Raw genomic sequence first — 20,543 nt, 5'->3', positions numbered from 1 at the left:
GCAACAGCCCAACGGGCTGCCGACTTGAATTTTCAAAATAAAAGCCTGGTTGAAGTCGCACAAATACGTCAACGCCAGTACATTATATTGACTGGCTGTGCCCACAGCTGACTCCTTTTTAAAGACAGGTCCATCAGGGTTTGTACAGCTGGTCGTAGCTTACTTCGTGAGATACTGCTCTTGATATTGTTTTGTCCCTGGGTCAGAATTGTCATTTAGATTTTTTTTAAAACATACTTGTTTCAGAGCTAATCCTGACTATATTGGACTTTTTTATATTTTACCTGAATTCTTCCCTTACTTGTTTTTGATCACTGTATTTTTTTTAACCTATTTTCTTCTTTTTTTTTAATCTTATCTTATCTTATCTTATCTTATTTATCTATCACTTAACAGGAAAAGGGTGACAGAACAGTAAAAGAAGTGTGTTAAACGCAGTCCATTTGTGCAGTTAATTGTAATTTAGAGCGTGAGTCTGACTCACTGTTGACTGACTAATTCGCAGCCGTCCCAATGATTCCACTGATTCCACCCCTGCATACAAGTTCTTTTTTTCTCTCCACTGAGTCATTTCATGCTTTTATTTTGAAGGCAAGATAATATTAGGATTAGCATTTTAAAATTATTGTCGAACTCTGGTCTGGCTTGACTCAGTTCTTTCTGCTCAGCTACATTGTCTTCACCTGTAGTCAGAACATAGAGCTTCTTCTAAACACATTGTACGTTTAATTTTCTCTATCAGCAGCATGTACTGCAGGTCCTCTTTCCCCTCTCTTTATCTGAGAGTGCTTTTACCAGTGCAATTTTCTCCTCATCAGTCTATTAATATTCTCTAGCGTGACCTTCATATCTCTGATACACATGCACAGACACACACACATTCCAAGTGTTTTTGCTGCAGTGACTTATGGGGTCAGCCTCGGTACAATGGACAGTCATTTCCCAGCGTGCTCTAATGGCAGAGTTAACAGTCCACATATCCTGCCCATTGAAAACAAGCCCAGATGAACATTCAATCTGACCACAGTTCGAGCCCCTCCTACCTCTATGACTGCGGCACTTAATAGGCTTGTAAAATGCAAAATGCTGGTGGTGAATAGATCGCCCTTTCTTGCTGTCACACCCTATTGAAAGAGAGGATATATTATTTGAAAATTAGGGGCACAGCTTTCTATCAAATGTGTCCTACTACATAGGAATGTAATCATGTGACTTTGTTTGACTTGTCACCTCTGCTCTTTGTACACCTTGCCTGCTTTGAATAGTCTCCACGGTAGCGAGTTTTAAGGGATGTTGCTAAGGCTAACAGGCCAATGGCAAACAAATGATCCCCAACCACAGTTAGAATGGCTGATGAGCCTGTAATGACACATGAAACTCACCAGCAACCATATGGAAAACACAGGGATGAGTTGATTGGGAGGAGGGGGCCAGACCCATAGGTTGGCCACAAAGCCAATGAGTTTCAGTTCATTCCTTCTCCAGTGTGATTATATTCTAAGTTATGCAGCATTGTGGTTGCAAATGTTTTCCCTATCTGCATATCTCAATTATTTTTAACCATGAAAGATAAAGGACTCTTTGTTTACACATGAGGAATCTCATACACAATGCTTTTGTTGCTGCTGAAACTGCTACCATATACCTTTCACAATGGTGAAAAGGACAACAGTTATGTTGTCGGATAGCGCATTCCATAAATGCCAGTAGCTAAGAAATGATAGTTGTAAATCAGACACACATAGACACAGACAGCTAAGTGACCTTCTGCTACTGCTGGTATCAGATGATTTCTTACTTTTCTCTGAGTACAAATAGAGCACCAAACTGAACAGTTCTATACTGAGCTACATGTATCAGTACAGACTGACACATAAGACATTAGGCAAAAAAATATCAGCATTGCTGCCCTTTGAAAAATAAGAAAAAAATTGTATGTCCTCTTAAAGTTTTACCTGGTAATGTCTTTTTAAAATTGATCTCCAAATGGTGAGTTGTGATTATGTTTCTTCTGCACTGGACTATCCTTACAACCCTACCTCCTAGAAATTCTGTTTGTGTGTCACTAATTTGCAACAGGAAATACTATGGTTTGAATCAACATAATGAGAAAACATTATTAATGAACGTATTTGTCAAGTCACAAAATGTTGCAATAGAATTGTATTTTTTTCTGACATTTTCTGCTATTGCTATACAATATCTGCTCAGAGCAAATAAAGCGTGATCAAAGTTTTCTATAGGTAAACTTAGGCATTCACAGCACATAGAGAAAGATTGTGGTCTTGGTTAGATACTAAAAAAGTTAAAAATGACCTAATGCCTGAGACACAACGTGTTCACTTCATAAACAAAACCAGGACCATTCCTTTACCAAAGTACTTTTATTGACTAACCTTAACCACCTCTGAAACCCCCCCCTACAGGTTGTGGGTTGTACAGGAAATAGATGTCCCACTCCTTAGGGTAGGAAATATGTTGCCTGGGGACATAATCTAGACTCCAATTAAGTTTCCTTTCAAAACATGATTGGGAAAACAAATTAAACCAAGACTATCTTTAGAAAAATGGAAAAAAAAAATGGTTCTGCCCTCAGTTGAGGCTATGTGAATCTCTGTAGACAGTTTATACAGCTAGCAATTCAAATACTTCACACAATATTGGGATTTCACGATCTAAGACTTTCTGCTGTCGAAAACTATCATCACAAGCTTACAAAAACACACCTCTTCGCATTTTAGATTTCCAGCATGCATTGTTTGTTATATCCCCCAACTTGTAATGTATAGGTTATTTGTAAAAAGAGCGTTGGGAAAAAATAGGTTGCATTCTCTGACAAAAGTAAAAAGAAGAAGCAAATACATCGGTTGAGGCAAGCTGACTTCCTGCATCTAATTGATGATCTTGATTGTGGGCTGCCATCTCGTCTGCAGCCATGTACCTCTCACTTGCATCTGATCCATCCTATTTCTGATCCATGTCTTTGTCTTCCACTTAGTCAGTGTTTGTTCCATCACCTTATAAATACATCCAGCAGATATGGAGCAACATTAGCATTCATTTGGAGTTTCGAGCCTGGATATTTCTGGCCACCTGATGAATGCAAGCCCAATATTCACTGTACTTTTGTTTCTGCTTTGGTCTCCACCAATTCCTGAGGGAAATATCTGGTTCTTTAGCCCCTGAGTTTTCCATTATGTTCACCAGCTCAATGCAAACTTCATCTGCCTGCCGTTTGGTACTAGGCAGGTAGTATACATTGGGTTTATAACAGCATTTTGCTGAGCAGCTACCAGGAATGAAAATGACACCAAACCAAAGCAGTGAGCTGACACTAAAACACTTCGTAGAGCTGAGTTGTACTGCAGAATCAGGTAGCAATGTCTCTGTTTATCACTATGAGTGACACCTTTCCACATTACACATAGTCATAGGATCCATTGTTAATATAAAAAATTCGATTAGTGCAACTTTAGACCCTTTAGACCCTTGATTTCCAAATGAAGGGTCTAAGTATGTTGTATAGCTTGTAAAGCCTTCTGAGGCAAATTTGTGATTTGTGATTTTGGTCTTTATGAATAAAACTAACTTGTCTTGACTAATATAGTATACCAGCAGGTTTACAACAGGCTTCAAAGCAGTTTTTACAAAACCATATCACAGCAAGTCATATGAGGTTGCAGTTACTTTTCTTTTCCCTTTCCCCTTGTGTCATATTACGTTTCAAGCCATCAGATTTGTATGTGCTTGTGCATGTGAGTGCACTATACTTTATGCTTGCATTACACCACAGTCAATATTTGGTCAGACATCCCGTAATGGTTTCTTGGAGTAAGAAGAAGGCCCATTATGTTGATTTCACTTTCCTGACCGTGGGAAAGCATATCATGAGATCCATATTGTTGTTCTGACTGTAGCCCCTTTGGTCTCACAGAAATACAGTCTGCCATGCTTTCTAAACAGGACCAGGTTCTCCAGCACTTAAGGAGTGGTTTGACGTCAATTCCATTTGGCACTCAATGCACAAGAAACACATCTGGCTCCAGCAGCAGCCTTTGAGGTTGTGACATTGCCACCAAGGGTTTGGTATCTTTAGAACAGCAAGGGCACACATGAGGTTCTCAAACATCACATAAAACAGACGGCTGGGTGAAGGCCATCTGAAAAATATCATCACATCATCATTGAATTTCACAGTTGAGTCAAGGCAGAAGAATTAAGAGTTAGTCTGGGGTAGTAATGCTTACACTGAAAATTTCCATTTGATGTATTACTAACTTTAACCTTTATTTTTCCGGGATATCAGCCAAATATTGTACTTGCACATTTATTCATATCTTGACCTGGAAATTGCAAGCGTCTGTCTGATTGTTAGTGGTAAAATTCAGATATTTTCTTTTTTAAACAACTCTTTTTTGCTGTTGGTACTTAATAGAATTAAAAAACCTAAAACCCTGCTAGTGCCCCCTAGAGGATGCCATATTCATTACATCTCAGAATTGGATTTATGGTGGACAGCTATTTTGCCATTGTTTGATCCTTGCCAGCAGTGGATCTAAAAATCATTTTTTTCCTAGAGGAAGTACCACTGGGTTGTCAACGATACAATATGAATGTGTTAAACAAATTTCACGGCAATCTACCAATGTGATTATGTGATTGCGTGTCATTTTTGCATGATGGTCGCACCATAGGAGAGGTCATGGAATTTCTAAAATAGACAACGCTGATTGTCCAAATAGCATAATTTCTTGGCAATCCAACTAAACGTTGTTGGGATATTTTGCCGGATGAGACAAAACTTTGACACGCTGGTAGCAATAGTTATCAGGGGATCACTAAACTTATCAGGATTCATCATCTGGGCATGACGATTATCTATACCAAGTTTCACGGCAATCCACCCGATCGTTATTGAGACATTTCGCAAGACGGCAAAAATTTCAGACTTATGGAAGCACTAGAGGCAATGTGTTGGGATCAACAACTTCGGCAGATTTGGGACCATGAGCGACTTATGGATATAATTTGTAAGGATACTGCTGCCAAACTCCTGTTATCACAGGACAGAATAGTTATCAGGGGATCACTAAACTTATCAGGATTCATCATCTGGGCATGACGATTATCTATACCAAGTTTCACGGCAATCCAGAGGCAATGTGTTGGGATCAACAACTTCGGCAGATTTGGGACCATGAGCGACTGAGAACTGCTCCCCACCAGCAAAAGAATATTTAAAGAAAATAATCCAATATGGATATAATTTGTAAGGATACTGCACCGCAGATGCCAAACTCCTGTTATCACAGGACAGACGTTTCACACTTAGGTCACGTGATGACACTTGCTCCAATGCCATCACTGAAGGAAGACCAAGAGATGTACTTGTAAACTCATAGGTGGGGCTTGAGCTTAGATTATTTTGGTTACATAAAATGTGGACTGAATATCTTGCAACGGAACGCTGTCAAAATCCACGTTTTTGTTTGTTGGCATATACGGTAAATACATTCGCAGCCATCTGTAGTTACAAAGCTTAAATTTCCATCCAGTATTTCTAACATATCTCGCCCTCAGCAGGCAGTTTTTTTACGTCACATGAAAATGCTGGAGGGAAAATGTAATAATGTCTAATAACTTTTACATAACATAATTTTTGAAATGTCACCTACTACCAAAAAACTATTACTACCTGTTGCTGAGGTTACAACAACTATGTGCAAACTTTGGATGATGCACCTGTATTTTCAGAATGGCTCTGTCAACATTTATCAATACAATGATTCTGGTAAACAACATGTCAGATTATTGCAAGCAAGTTGGACATGCCTTAAATGCAAATATCACCACTTCACCACTTTTGTTCCCTGTCTTGCACAACATTCAGTGATATTTCATGTCCTTGTTGAACTTACTGATGTTTAGGCGCAATAGGCGAGCTGGGTTTGTGTGGGTCTGTCTCTGCATGCCAAATGAGTGTGCAGTCTTGGTATGGGGTTGTCCTATCTGCAGAGGGCATTTAACTGTGCTGCTCAGGCCCTCGTCAGCTCTGTGACTAGTATAAGCCCAAGTAATGAGGTCAAACTAGTAGTGTACTCTGGCAGCACAGGCTACACTAACAAGACCTCTGTTATTCCATTGTTCTATATATTTTGGGACAGACTGGACTGAACTCTGTTTGTTCCTGCACAGCTGATACTTCAGATCCCTCCCTGACATTACTTTTAATTGCTTTTTGCAGTGTCAGCATTGAATGCGAGTTGCAGTGTCTTTTCGTTACTGTTGATGAGGAAGATGCAGTACATGTCAGTAAGTTCTCTTAATGGCCATTTGAGAGAAACAGACATGAGAAAAAGTTGTGGAAAAACCTTGTTCATCATTCATGTGCCTAATGATAGTCTTTTGGCCTTAGAGAAGGAAATGACCCGAGAGAAAGACTCGACTGCTGAAAATTGCAGACTTGTCAACGATGCACCATTGAACTGCTATATCCTCACCCACTGCAATCTATATCTTCTGTTTTACTTCCAGTGGATGCCCAAGATAGCTAAATGAGACGTTATTCAAGGTCAACAGGGTACTGTAATGAGTATAATTTTGGACATCAGAAAAGCTTTGACTGCACAGCCTTCTGCTTGGATTTGAACTTTGCCCTTCTCACTATGGTGACAGCTAGCTAGAAGAAGCACCATTTTTAGAGTTAGTTTCCCACAGAAATCATACCATTCTGTCACCGGGGGCTTGTACACCCCTAAGAGAAGCTATTGAATGTAAGCAGTGAAGTGTGACCCTGAACAAACACATCCAGGTGAACTTTGCCTCACTTTGCTTCAAACCACGAAAATTAGATCTTTTAAGGCTCCACAGTTAAGCAGTTTAATGTGTTTTAAACCATTACAACATGTGCTGAAGGTGATATATGAAACTCAAAATGGACCAGCTTAAACTTTAAAAAAACACCCTACTGTATGCATAGTTGGAACTGAATGAATGCAATCGAAATGGAATCACGTTTACCCTAATAAATATCAGATGTATCAGAAATATTAGCCTTACACCATTTGTGATATGTGTGTAATCAGAGAATGCAAACTCACATTGATGTAATTATTAGGCCAGGTCACACCAGAAAGTGGCGCAGCAATGTTTATCCATTTAACTTTTAGAAGCATATGATTCTAGAGGCGTAGTGATGTAAGGACAACTCAAACTGCTCATCAGTCAGTCAAAATAGGTCTCTAAGCTTCCTTCTGTTGGCATTCTACACTGAGGACTGTACCCCATTTGTGTGTGTGTGTGTGTGTGTGTGTGTGTGTGTGTGTGTGTGTGCGTGTGTGCGTGTGTGTGTTTGTGTGTGTGTGATGACCTATTGCAGGATAGATGTGATCCTGGCTGGTAAAATTTAATTCCAAACTGACCCCATAAATTTCTTCTACATATCAAATCCTTGTTAATAACAAGTGCATGCTTTCAGCATCCTTGGGTAACAGCTCTGTCTGGGAATGGTTGGTGCTGCACTGTAGAAAATGTTCAAGCCAACTTTGTTATTTATGTCCAGCAAGGTGGGATTATTTGACTTGTATCCATGGTAAATCAGAGCTTTCCTTTTAGTCATGTGACACTCTTTCAGTCACAATATTTCCAAATACTGCACTTGTATTCCAGGCATTTGGTATCAATGTACTTGTGTTTTTAGATGTGGACATATAGTATACAGGTTTATTTGGTTTTATTTATTCCCTATTCAGATTCTGTTCATGATGTGATTTTAAATACTAGAATTTTGACAACAATGTCATGAACAACACCATGTGACCTCATGCAAATGGCCTTGTTAGACTGCCATCCTTTAGTGAAAGTAAAAATGAAAAACAGGTGAAAAAATTGTGTGCTATTGAATTAAGGAATCCATTCTTTTTCTAGGTTCTGTTTTTGTAAGATTACCAGGACCTGTGATGAGGCCAACCAGCGAGAGAGTCACATCTGCAAGTGATTATTCTAAAACAACAACAAATTATATGAGACAGTTTGGACTTAGGCCAGTATAACTCAGTAATTTTCAATAAGGTGTAGTGTTTGTGGCAGACAACATACTCATACCTTTCAACAGTTAATACATTTTAAAAACTATACTATTACAAATATATTCACAAATAAACCAGGGTGGATGAAAACAACAAACTGTGGCTTTATACAAATTACAGGAAAAAGTGAGCTGCGTTCTGTCTTTAAACAGCATTTTGAGACTAATGTGATGCAGCTGGGTATACTTTCAGTCTGATCTAATGCAAATGGGTGTATGGCATTAAATAACTGTGCCATGTCTGCATCATACATAACCTTTTACTGCCTTTGTAATCCTGCAGACATGCCATGGTGTATCAGTATCTGACTAACAAAGCCTCGTAGTCTTCTCCTCCCAAGCAAAGTCACATGGAAAAATGAACAATATTTGGGAAAGCATGTATCTCTGCAGCTCAAAGGAAGAATAACGACAAACATGAATAATGCAATAGCTCGGCAGGCTGTGCAGATTAGAGGGAGGACAGAAAACAATCTGCTTGTTGCTTACAAATCAGATTTGTGTTGATGCAAGGCTCTGCACGCAAGAGACAGAGGACGAGAGAAAACATGAAATAACGGAGGGGACAACAAGATGAGAACAGGAAAAGAAGGGAGGAAACACAAATGAGATATGGCTGTCTGAGCTGATGATCAGAACAGTGTGTCTGTGTGTTTTCTGGTGTTTTCTATTCCTGTGAGAACCAAACCTGAGTTTACCCAACTCACCCAAAGTGAGGCCTGTTCTCTTTTGTCACCTTTTCAAAGGGTAGATGTTAAGTTACAGTTAGCCTGGTAATCAGACTGACTAGCCATTTCTGTTATTCATTCTGACACTGAGTTCATGTTAGCTATTAGGGAGGGGTTGTTATTTTGCTCTAACCCAATCAGTAGTGAGCAATGTAGCCCTCCCACCAATGCAATTTTCAACCGTCACAGTCCTCGCATGCTAGGAGATGTTCATTTAATGCACTATTCAATATTTTTATATCAACAATATTAAACTGTCTCTTTTTAATGTGGAATGTGTTGCTCATAGTGATGAGCCCACAGAGAATTATTCCTGGACTCTGTTGTTATAGCACCTTCCAGCTCATTGTTTTTTGCTTTTACAGCTAGTAACTTGACTGTTTGGGTTCGGTCTCGCAGCTCTTATCAACCTCATGTCCATTTTGAGCAAAAAAGCCCTGATAAACCCACTGTACACTACCTGCTCAGTGCAAAGCGACAGTCAGACAAGGTTAGTGGCTGGCTAGCAGGAGAACAAAGGTGACCATGAAGCAGCTCAAGACCCACAACCTCTTGATGTTCTTGGCAAAACTCCCTAAATGTGTCATGTTATACCGTCAAAATAACAATTTTCAGGTTTGCAATTACTAACCTTTATTTAACTGAAGTCAGTTAAAAGAGGTCACAGCGGAGGTGTTTCGAGCATTGGTGCTTTATGTGAATTGTTTCGAGTGTGCAGCAGACAGGAACAGGTCATATGATCAACCTGAGGACGGCTCAGACTGTCAACCCGGTTATTGGCCAGTTATGTGTAGGGAAGTCAAGCCTAAGTTTAATGACCACACAGACACAGCTGGAGGAATTTTTCTGTGGTCAGTGCAGCTCCGTTTGCAATGCCCACAATCCACATGAACACACAACACATAAACAGTAGCCTACTGTACGCTGTTCATGTACTGTGGACAGTGGCAAGAAGACTTCTATTCAGTTATTGCTGTATGCCAACAAAACCTTTTAGGCTATTTGACCAATGCAGAAAGTGAACCACTCTATGTAATTTAGACTTCTGTGTCCGCTGCTGCATCCCTCTGCATTTATACATTCGCTCACTAGATATAACCTAAAAGATGTGAAATGTACCGTGGCAGCATCACATGACACAAATGCAATAACATGACTTTCCTTTTCCAAACTCAGGTGCTTTTGTGGTTATGGGAGGATGTATGTTCATTGGGAATAAGAAAAGCAGTGGACATTAAGTTACAAAGCTATGACTTACAGTGTTGGACCTCCAAAGTGTTTTCTTTATGGGAACTTCCTTGCACTGAAACATTTATTGAGCTTGGCAAGACTTTGCAGATTATGATTATGAAGTTGAGATGAAGTGTTTTGACAGGAGCAACCTGAGTGGTCCAATCTGTCTAAAAAGACTCTGCTGCCACTAAGGTCTCCCCAGTTCATCCATTATTCATGGTTAGGCCAGTGCTGAATGGCAGTGAGGCCTTGTACTGTTTGTGGCCCACTGTTAGCCAAGCTGAATAATTAAAGACAGAGGTTTCCTCTCCGTTGCCGTACAGCGCGTACCTTGGTAATTTACATATTCAGTGAGGTGGAGATACGAAAGGGAAGGTTCTTACAAAATAGCAGCTGGCTATGCAGGACCTGGAGGCTACCACATACTGTTTTTTTAAGAGTTTGGTGTCAGCTGGTGTTGGTACACAGTCTGTTTATATAAAGTTTCTCTACTGGCCAGGCATGCGTGTGGCTTATCTGGGTGTACTTTCCCAAAGTGAGGTAACGTATTTCAATCCACTCTCCCAATGTCTCAGAGCAAAGAATTTTGCAATGTCATTTCAAGTGTTGTTTTTTTGAGTTTTCATTCCAGAAAATCACAACAACTCTGTCCCTCGTTTTCTTCATTTGATCTGTGCCAGATGTTGCCCTCACTCTGCAGTTTCTGCTCTGTTCAGGCAGTTCAGCTAATAAAAAATGCTGCTTTCTGCTCTTTCTGAGCCTTTCTCACCAGAGCAACAGACTCTGTGTTGCGTTGCTTTGCCACGACGGAGACCAAACAAAAACAAAAAGTTTCCCGATTTTTGGCCACATGTGAGAGAAAGCGTGGAGAGGATGAGGATTATGTCAGTTACAGCAGTTGGATAGCCTCCTCCTCAGGCCCTTGACCCCTCTTATTGAGATACTGGAAACATTCGGTCGAATTCCTCAGTGGAAAGACCACAGTGGTTTCACAACAGCTGGATCTCTGCAGTGAGCTGACACACACTGGAGCTTTTATATCGTGTGGAGAGACAGGCTGTGTAACACTGAAGAACTAGCTTTAGTAGAAAAAGGAGTGATCCTGCTACTGCCTAATGTGCAAAAAATGCTGTTCAGGTGTTTGGCAGTGAGAGCTTGTTCTCACAACAAGATCCGTGATTTTCTCTGAGTGTCAGCCTCCAGACAACAAGCGTGTTTACGCCTTGAATCATATTGCCAACACCAGCATAGTTGGATGGGTGGAGCCCGTTATTCTATGCCCATGGGAGAGTGTTTCAGGATGGGATATTACTGTTTATCAACACAAACCTTTGCCGAATGAAGCTTGATTGCACTCGAAGTTGAGAAGCTATGATAATTTCACCTTCACTGCCTTTAGCCCTTTCAAAATGACTCATAAATTAAAACTGGAGGGTGACATTCTCGCCAAATTATGGTGATTATTTAGACACATTTTCTTTTGGAGTCGATTGCATACTCAGGTCTGCTGTCTGTGATGAAAGAGCTGCATGACAGCAGGAAAGAACGAGGACTCTACCCTATCTTATAGATAAGGTGGGGGGGGTTTGTTCATTTATAATGGAATAAAGGCCTTATTTCATAGCAAATAGCTGGACAGGTCATAGCAGAAAAAGCACAGTTTTAATTCAAAAACATTAATAAGGGGTGCTCTGCCTGTCTGCTGGTTCCAGGGCCCTGGTACTGTGTATGCTTGCGCTCTGGCTTACTGGGACACTTCAATGGAATGAAGCCATTGTAAATGTTATTAGCAGGAGCTGTGCTTTCTCTGCCATGACAGATCATAGAAAATTGCTTATTATTACATGTTTCCTAATACAAAAACAAACAATAAAAAAACAAATAAAATCTTGTCAGTTTTTCCCCCAGAAATGTCTTACTTTGAACAAGATACACAACTGTCCAGTGCGCATAATTCATCAACATGCCTTTTTCACAGTAGACACTTTGACTTTGTAATGGTAGGAAAAAAAGGTGTGACTAATGACATTTCTTATGGTTCTTTTCTATTCCAGTGTCATAGTAAGCCATCACGGCGTGACAGCAAACCAGCACGCACTGTACCAGGACCCTGATTCTGAAGCAGCTAAATGGAAATTTAGAAATGTAGTTTATTTGCACCTGTGCTTTTCCTATTCCAACAAAATGGCTGCCATGAAAATAACCTATGGTAAATATATATGGTAATAAATGAATGTGAGAATTACAAATAATCTTGACTAATACTTGGAGGAGATACAGGATATAAATACATTTAGGAAACTTAAAAATGAACAGATGCGCTGATCTCAACCTTGCAAGTAACATGAGTTCAGACTATCTAGGACACACATGGAATGATGAGTTTACTCTTATAATTAATGAAACAACATTGGTAGAAATATGGCAATATGCAAAGGAGATTACCATATGTAATTGGACCACAGAGACTCTGTTTAGGATTCTGCATCATTTACAGACGACCCCCCACCTTAGACACCAAAATGCGACAGAAATGTGTTCAAAATGTCAAGTGGAGGTGGGAAGTTATAGCTCTATATGTGGACATCTATCCATATTAAGGAATACTGGGGTAAATTTCTTGGTAAGCTTGACACTGCTTGACACTGAACCTCATGTTTTTCTTCTCGGTTTACTTAGTTCTTGTATGAGAGGCTCTAATCAAAGAAAGTTGTTCAGTGTTCTTACATTTGCTACCCATAAAAATATATTGCTATATGGATTGGTAATATACCACCGAAAATTGTTGATATTTGAGCTAATACCAATGGAATATGTTGGTAAAAGATATATTGCATTTAAAGGGATGATAGATTACAGTTATGAAAATTGGCTAACTGACGTTTTTTGACTTGTGAGGAGGGATGTTTTTTTCTCTCTTTTCTCAAGGTTATAATCAATGTAAATATGTATTTTTCCTTCTTTCTCTCCAAAAGTTTATATCCTTATATGTATGGGCATGTGTGTGCTGTATATGTTTTCACACGTATAGACTGTATATGCATATGTGTATGTATGTATGTATAGATATATAGATATTGTCCCATTTATGCTATGGAATTATTATTATTAATATACATCACGGATCTAAGTCATATGTTTAGTTCTTGTGGCCATTGTGTATTGTTGGTATTGTTGGAAATGTCTGTGTTGTTTGTGTGTTTAAAAGCATAATAAAAATATTGTTAAAAGAGGTACAGGAACGTTATTTCACCGTTATATAACCCAACGTAACTAAGAAAATGAATCAATGGCAATACTAACATTATACAATGTAACCACTAGAGGGCCATAAAAACATTCCGATGTCACTCCAATGTGGTCCTGATCCATCCATGCAAAACTAAATACTAATAATGATAATAATAATAATAATAATAATAATAATAATATAAAATAAGTCTACAGCCAAAGCAAATGGCAGGTGCCTGTGTTGTCGAAAGGTCGAAAACTGAGCTCGTCCACAGGTGAGCCAGCGTTAGCGGGCTGTAGTCTGACTTGTGCTCATTTCAGCCCGCTGTCCCCTGTATCTGTTTCTCGCTCAGTAACTTTGATTCAGAGGCCCGGTCTGTGGTGGTCGTTGTTTTAATTGAAACAGTTTGGTAGAGGGAAGCTACCAAACTGCTACCAAAACAGGGTTGAGAATGTAGATAACCATGTAAGCTATAATACTGAAAGGCTACGGTATCGCTTACAGCGCACAGTGGTCAGACAGGTGTCCTGTAGTTGGGCATAAACAACACCCTTCACACTCGTTAAAAAAAATAAATAAAAGCCCACCCCATTTTCACTGAATTGGTTGACATTTGCCAGTTTCCCTTTCTCTGCTTTTGCATGTTTAAAGTTCAACTGTAATGGCAACATGAGGAAGACTTTAGGAAGATGGCCCTGAATTTTGTTTGAGACATGAGGGATATTCACACTGATGGAGCTTCATTGAACTGCCCCGCAGGGTAGGCTTCATCACACTCTGTCTCTTTTCATGTGTTACAGCGACTGCGTGTAACTTAGTGGTGGGTTACCTTAAAGTGACTTTTACAAGAATTTTTATTTAGTCCTTTATTTAAAGAAAAGTCACATTGATATTGTGATCTCTTTTTCAAGAGAGACTTTCTTACAAGACATAAAACATATACAGTTTAGATATACAGAAAATCCACACACGTTACATTAGAGTGACATTAGAAAAGCAGTTACAAGTGGAAGTGCAAATACTTGAATGTAACCTTTTAAAAAGTGAAATGAGACTTTTTTGTTTAAAATTTCTTTGAAGCTCTAAGTCTATTGGAAGGGAGCATAGCATCTGAAACCAGTTCTTCCAAGCTCAGTTTGAACATGTAGTTCAGCTAATGTTAAAATATTCTGTGACCTGACATTGTGAGTGCTGTGTTTATATGAGACCAGACAGCGGAGGTGACGAGGCAGTTAGAACCTTAGAGATAAATACCAGACAATGCACTTTCCCTCTGTCGGTTAAGGAGGACAACTCCACCCATTTATATAAGATGCAATGGTGAGTGAGGAATTTATCACCTGTGGTAAAGCGCAGTGCACGCTGATACACAGAGTCATGAGGATTAAAAGTGGAGGGAGAGGCTTGCATCTATACAATATCACCCAACAGCAGACATAAATGTAGATTTTATAATGGTCTTGCCAACAGCAAAAGAGATTTGTTTCTATTAGCATCAGTTTGCTCGTCAGGTTTCCCTCATGGGTCTTGTGAATGTGAACCGCTGCCATCTTGTGGAAATTTTTATTCTGATAGACTTCCTATGTTGTCAGAAGGAACAACATTCAAACATATCTCAAGCTCAGATTTATTTCAGATAAACAAAATAAATAGCTGCTGTTCTTTCAGTAGTATGTGTGCAGACACTCATGCAGTCATCTTCCTGCATTTTTTCCCAACTCTTAAGTTGAAATTGTTTTTATTAGTTTACAATGCAATTTCAGTTTTGATCATCCATTTGCCTTTAACTTGGTAAACTTAGATAGACCAAGTTAGAAGCACCCGCCAATAGGGTAACTCTAGATTTGTTTTTGCTATTGGTCTCTGAAACATATTTACTTGTATATCATTACAAGGTCTCTGTTGAGACAGTCATACACCAAAACTGAAGAATGATACTGACTATGGAAACTGAGCGGATTATTTTTGAAGTTGTTTGTAAGATGAGAAAGTAAAGGTTGAACTATAGTGAAGAATAGGTGGTAAATGTATACTCTTTGGACCCCGGCGTCAGTTGCTTGTGGGGATGGTTGTCATGACCGAGTGGTTAAGGTGATGTACTAGAGATCCAGTGGCCCTCCCTGCAGAAGTTTGCAACCTGCTGACAATGTCATGCTGTCTCCAACAGCGGGAGCCAGAAGCAATAGTGCATAGTTCTCTGTTAACAGACTACTGAGTTGTGATCAGTGTAAAGAAAAGTGAGGGATTGACTGTAGATGTCATTGGGGTTTGCTGAGGCATCATTTCATGTCTGCTTGGGGCTACTTACCTATGTATACTTAAAGTTTCTTGATAGAAATTACAGCTGGGCTTGTGTCGTACATACGTCTTAATTATGGCAGATTCTTAGTAAGTCTGAGTTTTCATCTATTGATAGTTAGACACCATTTTATCAACTGCACTTGTTCCAGTGTACACAAAAATGACTGCATAGAGCTTTAATGTAACTTAACTAAAATTGCGGTTGGCACAGTGGCCAAAGACAGGGACAGTTTGACTTAGTGGCTCTGTGATTTGTAGCAGTTAATATCAATGGAATAATGACTGGTTATTTATTCTTACTCTAAATAAATGTGGCTAATCTGGAGTTGATGTACACCAGTTTAAAATGGACCTTATGTCACTCTCATGGTGTTTTGAACCTAACTATTATTTGAGTGTATAAAACTTTTTACATGTTTATAATATGTTCTCAGTTATGATCAACCATTCACAAAATTGTGGCTCTACCAATTCAGCTGCCATATGTTTGTTCAGTGTCTTTATGAGCAGTTCAAATCCTCTGCAAATATAATCAGGCTGTGCCAATATAGACCGTTATTGCCAGTAGGAATCGGTATCGTTAGAATTTTATTGATACCGATATTGATACTGACACTGCTTATCGATACCGATACTTATCGATACTCTTATTGAAACTGTTCTGAGAGATGAGGAAGAGTATCCTTCTTACCCCACCACCAGAGGGCAGGGTCTTCTGCGGTAGGGATTGGAGGGAGGCCTCTGTAGACTGACATTTCACTCTTGATCTTTTCATGATTGTCTCAGTGCTTTGCTGTAGAATGAGGTTCCTCCTCAGCTCTCGATCTTCTTCGGCAAAGAGTTCTTCTAGTGCAGACATTCTGGGTTCCTTGGAAACGGGAAGCACAAATACAGCTCAAAATTTATCAGTATTGTAGTCAGGCTTATCGCTTTTTTCTTAGAATGTAGCATAGGTATCACTAAAGTATGTCTAGCCTTCATCTTCCTCCTCGTCCTCTTCATCCTCTGCAGCCTGCAGTGTCACCTCATCATCCTTCTCTGACATCTGAGAGGGAGATTGCCTTATTCGTGCTGCTCTGTATATTATTACATTCAAAATGAAAATACACCTTGTAATAAACATTGCACGCATTCTCAAAGAACTTACATTTTGATGATTACTTACCTCCCTCACTGCTGCCTTCTTCAGTCCTTCCCAAACGTCATCATTTTTCACCTTTCCCTTATATCTAGGGTCCATTATTGTGTCCTCCTCGAGAAGTTCCAGAAAACAATTAAACACTAACTTCACAGTAAGGGTATATCATGTCATTTATTTATTACGGAGAAAACTTTATATGCTTTATATGAATTGGGATTATGAAATGTTCTTTTGTTTTGTTTTGTTTATTGCACCCGGTAACGGTGAGATAGATCACCCCAGACTTTTTCTTCGACGGAGGCCACAATCTGTGATTCTTCCTCTTGATTTCGGAAATGGCCTTTCAGCTTTTGAAGGACAGGCAGACTCTAGCCACATGTAGCCTGCCTGTTGTTTGACACGCGCAGAGTAGACGTGTACAGAATGCGCATCAGACTGATGAACTCCTTACTTGTCCTGACGATGTCGTCTGTGACCTTTTCAAGTCTGAGATGAAATTATTATAATATTATATGTACATATTGTACATTAAGTTACAATATTATTTGTTTTTTTCATGACATGAATTTTCATCATGCTGACATGGACCCATTTTTTAAGTCATACATTGTGATGTCTGCTTAGACTATTCGTTAATATTTATTAGGCCTGACACATGTAAAGGACCCACTGAGATCAATTTAAATCTATTTCGTCCTGCCTGAATAATACTGAAACAATCTACTGCTTCTCCTGGAGCACAGTCTTCATGATGGATGATCTCTTGATCCACACAGTGGCATCTTGGATCCTTTCCGTCCACTCTAAGGTTCAGAGTATGCGTGAAGCATCCACGCTTTATGATTTCGAGCTGTCATACAGCCATGTCAACGACTGCACTATTATCTACTGTTATGGCTATAACCTTCTCTCTTACAGCCAGTTCTGCAAGGATTTCTTCTATCTCCTCAGCCACAACAGGACCACTCTGAGACTCATACACTGCCTGGGTCTTGAGAACTTTCTGTCTCCGTTGGCCTTCATTTACATAGAGGAGTGTGACTGTGATATAGTGATCCTGTGTGATACTTGTCCACCCATCAGTGGTTATGGCTACTTTTGACACACCGGCAAGCTCACCGATGATGTTTTTCTTCTCAACTTCATACAAAGCAGTGATAACAAGCTCTGACTACTTGTACTCAGTCAGAGAGACATTATTTATACAGTCAACACTACTGTTACTTTTATGAGACACAGAACTTTGAGTTAAAACTGTTTCCTCTCTTCGTTTTTCTCTTGTCTTCCTGGTGTACCTCCCAGTTATTCCCCTTGGCTCCTCCTTCAGTATTTCTCACTCTCCTACACCAAAAGTATCCAGTGACATTAATACGTGAGTGAGCAGCCAAATCCTCTCCTTTTCGTGGCGATGGTGGTATAGTGGTGAGCATAGCTGCCTTCCAAGCAGTTGACCTGAGTTCGATTCCCGGCCATCGCAGTTGTATGTTGTCTTTAGTCTTGGGTGTACTGTTAGTAACGTGTGTCTCTAAAGATGGCAGAACTTTACAGTGATAGAGCTTATGGAATTCAGCTTGTTCATAGCTGCCCAGATATGCACCAAAGTGACACACAACAGTATTTCACTTAGTTTTTTTTTTTTTTTTTACTACATAAGATGCATCATCATACAGCTTAAGTGCTAAAAAAATTCAAAATTCCTCTCGTCACAGTCAAATTCCTCCAGTGACGTAAACTCCTGACTCAGCAACATTCTTCTTTTTTTTTTTTCCTCACAGCAACAGTGGTATAGTGGTGGCGTGTCTGCCTTTCAAGCAGTTGTAGGTGCACGCAAGTTACAGGTAAATCTCTGTAAACCTTTGACGGGTCTTTGTTTTCTTCAATGGTCAGTGATTGTACTAGTATGTTTTATATTGATGATGTTGTTATATTGATTTTTTTTTGGAAGACCAAAATCAGAATGGACTTTTCCACTTCATGAGTCGATTCACCACTGGTCTCACAGCTGAACACCATGTTCTCTATGGCAATTTCAGCTCAATGTTGTCTAGTTGTATTTAAGAGGGGACCAGCGTGAACTCTGTTGTTTCAAGGAAACCAATAGGTCAGGGCTGAAGAATAAGCGTGTCGGGCTTGCCCCTTCCAAAACTGTAAGCTCCAGTGAACTGGCTAAGCATTGCAGAAGGAGAACTCGCAGGGTTGAGGAAACCCGTAGCCTGCTCCGAATTGCTATATCGTGTGTGGGAACTGATTGACACCTCAGATTTATGCCTGATCAACCCTGAGAGCACCACACGATCCACCTGGTGTTGAAGTGTACACCAAACGTAGGGTCACAAAAGTGAGACAAGGTCCTGGATGACTCAAGATGTGACAGAGGGTCAAAATACATTTATATCTATCAAAAGTATGACTTCATTAGGACCAAGATTTTATACTTAGCATTGCATAGCAACAAAAGTTGAGCAGTGTTTAGCGTTCTTTGCTTTTTATGGTTTTAATCCTGGATGATCACCTTCTAGACCAACAACCAAAGACGAGGTGGCCGAGAGGTTAAGGCGATGGACTGCTAATCTATTGTGCTCTGCGCATGGGTTTGAATCCCATTCTCGTCGCAAGGGAGCCCACTTTTGTCCGACACGTCTCAATTTCAACAACATAACTGTCTCAATTATAAAAACCATCTATGACACCATCACTTTCTCTGTCAGTAAAGTTCTCATCTGCATTGATCTACTGTTACATGAAAAGAAGAAAAAAAAAATCATTGAACAAACCCTCAAAAACATCTGAACTGAAAAGTGCTTGCTTAGCTCCTCTTGACCCATACTTAGAATTTTCAAACTGTCTTGTTTTTGTTCTGACCTGGTGGGCAGACCCACATATGTGATACCTCAAGGTTCAGAGATGCTTTTCCACTGCTTACTCGTTCACGCTTCTGCACGCGTGGGTTCGAATCCCATTCTCGTCAACTGTGGTCGTGTGAGATGGAATGCTGAAGAGTCTTATGGAGAATGCGGGCATCGATCCCGCTACCTCTCGCATGCTAAGCGAGCGCTCTACCATTTGAGCTAATTCCCCTGTAACAGTGCTGTGTAGAGTCTGTAAGTTCCACTTTGCTAACATTAGCTAATTAGGCCTAAATACAATGTCATCACAGCCAGTCTTGCATAAGACTACTCGTGTTTTCCGGATACTCTACAGACAACTCTGTGAGGATTTTTGGCACACAGGTAAGCTGCGCGTGGTTGTTGTGGCCGAGTGGTTAAGGCGATGGACTAGAAATCCATTGGGGTCTCCCCGCGCAGGTTCGAATCCTGCCAATAACGTGTGACCGTTTGTGGATTTTTTTTGTATTTGGGTGTCTACACCCTACCCTACGCTGTAGTACACTCAAAGGCATTTGATGTTATCTAGACAGTTCAAAAGGTCATTCAGTCTGCAGGTGCTGTCACGTGTAACTGGTCAGTCAAACTCTGAGTCATGCAGCCAGAGGGTACTGCCAGTGTTAGCCTTATGTGTTTTTGGTTTCAAAGGAGCTGCATAGTCCAGAGTATGAGAGCAGGATGAGTTGAAGAGAGTGAATAGCTCATCAGTGTCAGTGCAGGAGAGAGGGGCATCTAGAGCACGAGATAAGATTGTGAGCGTGGTGCGGTCATCCCAACTGGGCCTTCGTCAAAACCACAAAAAGAGGCGGAACAGACAGAGAGGAAAACGTTGTCCTTCCCTATGTTGCTGGATTATCCAAAAAACTCAGGAGGAGCTTCCACAAACATAACATCCCTTTGCATTTTAAGCCCGGTAACCCAGGCACAAGCAGAACAA

The 20,543-nt window shown here is 40.0% G+C and overlaps 4 non-coding genes across 4 annotated transcripts; 3 read left to right on the top strand and 1 right to left on the bottom strand.

The window, feature by feature from the left end:
* Positions 1-18,126: 18,126 nt before the first annotated feature.
* trnag-ucc lies at positions 18,127-18,198 on the top strand. Its single transcript has one exon. It is a non-coding gene; the product is annotated as a tRNA-Gly (tRNA).
* Positions 18,199-19,253: 1,055 nt separating this feature from the next.
* On the top strand, positions 19,254-19,333 carry trnas-gcu. The gene has a single exon. It is a non-coding gene; the product is annotated as a tRNA-Ser (tRNA).
* A 393-nt stretch (positions 19,334-19,726) lies between these two features.
* On the bottom strand, positions 19,727-19,799 carry trnaa-agc. The gene has a single exon. It is a non-coding gene; the product is annotated as a tRNA-Ala (tRNA).
* Positions 19,800-19,965: 166 nt separating this feature from the next.
* trnas-aga lies at positions 19,966-20,047 on the top strand. The gene has a single exon. It is a non-coding gene; the product is annotated as a tRNA-Ser (tRNA).
* The last annotated feature ends 496 nt before the right edge of the window (positions 20,048-20,543 follow it).

The sequence above is a fragment of the Xiphias gladius genome, chromosome 5 (assembly GCF_016859285.1).
Source record: "Xiphias gladius isolate SHS-SW01 ecotype Sanya breed wild chromosome 5, ASM1685928v1, whole genome shotgun sequence".
Taxonomy (NCBI): domain Eukaryota; kingdom Metazoa; phylum Chordata; class Actinopteri; order Istiophoriformes; family Xiphiidae; genus Xiphias; species Xiphias gladius.
This window is presented reverse-complemented; position numbering and strand designations above follow the sequence as displayed.